A 4,574-nucleotide genomic window follows, 5' to 3' on the forward strand; every position below is an offset into this window, starting at 1 on the left:
AGGTTGTGTTGTCCAACTCTCAGCACGATGGCAGAGTTTGTGGATGTGAGACATGTTAAACATTACATGCCCCGTTTACCTACACCTGATCGTGATTTTAAGATGTTATTCCGTTTTGAAGAACAAAATGTACAGTGGCTTGCGGACAGATTTTTAGGCACCAATGAAGAAACTCGGGGAGGCGCCTTGTCATCTGTCCATAGAATGAAGATATGTTTGCGTTATCTCAGTGATCCTGACTATCGGTCAAGAACTTGGTGTTAGCCAAGTTACGGTATCACGGACTGTGAATGCAGTAGTTGATAGCATAATTGCTCATGCGAATGAATGGATAAAGTTTCCAACTACCAACAGCAAATTAGTAGAGGCAAAACAGGTATGGCAAGGGAAGTATATGTTTCCAACAGCTATTGGTGTCATCGATTGTACTCACATAGGGATACCGAAACCAAAACTGCATGGAGATGAGTACATTAATCGAAAAGGTCGGTCTACCCTGAATGTTCAAGCCACTTGTAATGCCAAAGAAATGTTCACTAGTGTTGATGTTAGTTGGCCTGGATCCGTGCATGACTCGAGGATATGTAGAAATTCACAAGTGTGTTTACAATTAAGAATTAAACGTAATGTTGTGCAACTTGGTGACGACGGGTATGGGATAGAGCCAAGATCTAAGAATATAAGGTCTAACCACTTCCGACCGAATTTCGAGGGAGTTGGCGCAGCGGGCCCGTGAACGTCACCTGGCTGCTCAAAGTGGGGTTAGCGGGTCCTATAGCTGTCAGTTGAAGCTGGTCCGTCGTTCAAAAATGACGTTGCCTTCGCTCGCACTGCTCCACGCAATTAGTTATATTCTGACAAATATGATATAAAATATATATATATATATAAATATATATAAAATATTATAGTTCCTGTCTATATATATGAATGTATAATATATATAATTATATATATATATATAATATATAAAATATTATAGTTCCTGTCTTCCTTGGCGTTTCACAGTTTTCTTCAGTGTATCACAAAGAGAAAATGGACTCAGCCAAATGACGTCAGAAGCTGCGCAGAAGAATTCCAACGGTCTGACCTGTATATTTAGACCTTGGATAGAGCCATGTCTCATGACTCCATTTCGGAATCCTACATCTCCTGCTGAGGTAAAGTGTAACAAGCTTTTCAAAAAAGAAAGATTAATAATTGAGTTGTGTTGACCACATTATACTAATTCATTTTTACGAACCCAACACATCCCCACACACCACTTGGACCCTGTCCCTGATCATAAATATTTGGGAGCTCATATCTCAGTGGAAATGAGGTAGGCCAGCACACGTGAGCACTAATAGGGTCCCAATCAACACAACCTTGGGATTCCTACGCAGGGACTTCACGAATAATAACAGATATCAGAATAATTGCGTATAAGGTAGTCGTTTGGCCATGCTAGACTACCGTGACACTGTTACGGATACACTTACTAATAATGACATCAATAAATTAGATCACTTCAAGATTAAAGCTGCAAGACGGGTCGGACGTTGTTAGACGACATGTCACTAGACTCAGACAAGACATCAAACTTGAACCGTCGCAAGTAAGAGGACGAATACACAGCCAACAGATGTGACACAAAATCACAAACCACTTCGTGGACGTAAATAGAGAAACATATTTAAATTCAACACTCACACGATCAACAATGCGCAGTCACAACTGAAGATACCGCACGTAAGTATCAGACAAGTAGCAATATATTCAAGTACTCCCCCCCACCCCCGCAATATTCAAGAATGGAATCGTCTTCCAATTCACGTATTTAATGACCTCACTCTTGCCACTTTAGTTGCTAGGATCATCCATCATTATATTCCTACCCTTACCCATATCCCAAACCCTAATCCCTGATCCCTGTCCTATCCTTAAACCCCCCAAATTAACTCACGCATATTATAATGCCTAAGAGCAAGTCATTGGCGGAAAAGGAGTTGGCTAACGAGGAGAAGGGGGTGAGGGAGGTGGAGGAAGAGGAGAGGGAAGAGAGAGTCAGGGGAAAAAGGAGGAGGAGGAGGAAGTAAGGGAGGTGGAGTGTACTCGATAGAACATCATTCGAGGAGGAGGAGGAGGAGGAAGTAAAGGAGGTCAGTTTTCGGTAGAGAGTTGAGAGGCGTGTGAAGGTGGAGAAGAAAAAAGGAGGAGGAGGAGGATGCCAATGAGGTGGAGATAATCAGGCGGAGGAGGAAGAGGGCAGGAGGAGCATCGGTGCTACTACACGAACTTCTTCCTTGTGTGGTTAGGTTTGTGTTTCCTCTTCCATTCCTCTTTCCGCCAAGCGATTTTACTCATAGCTGTGGAACTCCCTCGGTGGCAAAGGAGGAAGGAACGGAGGAAGCCAAGGAGGGAAGGTATGAGGACAAGTGTGGGAAGGATGAGAGGAGAAAGAGGGTGGGTAGGTGGGAGAGAGGGAGTAAATGAAGGAGGGATGCGAGAGAAGTAGGAAGGGAGGGAGATTGGGTAGGAAGGAAGGAGGGAAGGAGAAGGAGGGTGGGTAGGTATGAGGGAGGGAGTGAAAGGGGGAGGGGGTAAGGAGAAGGAGAAAAGAAGCTGGCAGAGAAGGTGGGAGTGGGAAGGAGTATGAGAACTTACAGAGGAGAAGGAAGTAGAGGAGGGGGAGGGATATATGCACTTGTGAATATATTAAGATAAAAAATGTGAGAGGGAATGGTGGTAGAGGAGGAGGAAGAGGAGTAGGGAGAGGGAGAGATTATCGGAACAGGTGATAAAAAGACGGAGTCGACAAACATGAAACAAAAACATATTACGACATTTTTACAATGAAGTAAGCCACTAAACTTTTGGAAAGATAAATTCAAAGAGAGAAGGAACAAGTAAAAAAAGAGAATATGAAAAATGGCGAAGTGAAACAGGCGGGGGGGGGAGATGAAGGAGGCGGAGGAAGAGGAAGAGGAGGAGGGGGAGGAGGAGGAGGAGGAGGTCATTTGTTCAGATACCGGTAGGTGATTTTATTCAGCCAAGGAGCTGACCTTGGGGAAGACTGAGTGCCTATATACAAGTACATCCTCGGAATCTGCCTCAACATCGAATGCCTGGAACGCTATAAACGCAGTGTTATCCTGGCATTAACTGATAAACTCTTCTTCCACTGTAATACTTGGACCGCCACCAACAAAGAACTCCAACTGATCTCGACCATATTAATGTAAATGAACTCATTCGCTTCCCAGCCAACATCCAGACACGAACCCACCCCTCCCCCTCAACCCTGGACCTATACCATCAAGGTCAAATGAGCACCGATTACAATCAATCAATCAAGCAATCAATCAAATCAGCCATCCGGAGTCCACTGCTGAACAAAGGCCTCCTTTATAGCATTCCATGATTCACACGACAGCGCCAACCTCTGCCACGTCACTCCTGCAAACTTCTCAATCTCATCTCTCCACTTTCTGTCTGGTCTCCCTCTTCCACGCTTCCCATCTCGCGGCGTCCACTCAGTAACACACTTGCTCCATCGCTCATCAGTCGTTCGTACTAACTTACCTGCCCAATTCCACTTCCTCTCTTTTACCGCCTCCACAATATCTTTCACTCTAGTCTGTTCTCTCACCAGACTTGCTTTCTCAGTCTCTCAGCGTTATTTCCATCATTGATCTTTCTATTCTCCTCTGTGCAGTCCTTAGCTTTGTTTCCATCGCCTTCGTTAGTTTCCAAGTCTCACACCCGTAGATTATTGCTGGCAGAATGCATTGATTATAAACTTTACGTTTCAAACATAAAGGTAGAGAGCCTCTCAGGATTTTATTATATTTACCAAACACTTTCCAACCAACTGTAATACGTCTTTTTATTTCATTATCATGATCTTTGGTCATTTTCACCATCTGGCCTAAATAATTATACTCTTCAACTTCTTCAAGACTCTCACCATCGATTATAATCTCTTTACTTTGAACTTTCGTGTTGAACATTACTTTGGTTTTACTCTTATTCATTTCAAACCTACTTTGAGACTTTCCTTGTTCAGATCACTCAGCATATCTTGCAAGTCTTCTACTCTTTCTGAAATAAGAATAATGTCATCCGCAAATCTTAGGTGGTTCAAATATTCGCCATTAATCTTCAAACCTTTCTCTTCCCAACTCAACCTTCTGAAAATCTCTTCCAAACAAGCTGTAAATAATTTGAGTGATATGGTATCGTCTTGTCGTACTCCTTTCTCGATCTTGATCTTTTCTGTATCTTTTTGTAGTCGATTTATAGTGGCAACTTTCACATAAATATTCTCTAAAACCCTTACGATCTGTTCGTTTATATCCTGATTGCGTACCAAGTTTAATATTGCTATTTGATTTACCGAGTCAAAGGCCTTCTCGTAATCTACAAAAGCTAAACAGAGAGGTATATTATATTCTGTCGTTTTCTCGATTAGATGGTTCATCATCTACAAATGGTCTAGAGTCGAATATCCGCTTCTAAAGCCTACCTGTTCTCTCGGTTGGTTTCCATCTGAAACTTGACTTAGTCTATTTGTAAGGATCTTGGACAACACT

The sequence above is a fragment of the Oratosquilla oratoria genome, chromosome 41 (assembly GCF_046742065.1).
Source record: "Oratosquilla oratoria isolate Oo_2021 chromosome 41, ASM4674206v1, whole genome shotgun sequence".
In the NCBI taxonomy this organism is placed as follows: domain Eukaryota; kingdom Metazoa; phylum Arthropoda; class Malacostraca; order Stomatopoda; family Squillidae; genus Oratosquilla; species Oratosquilla oratoria.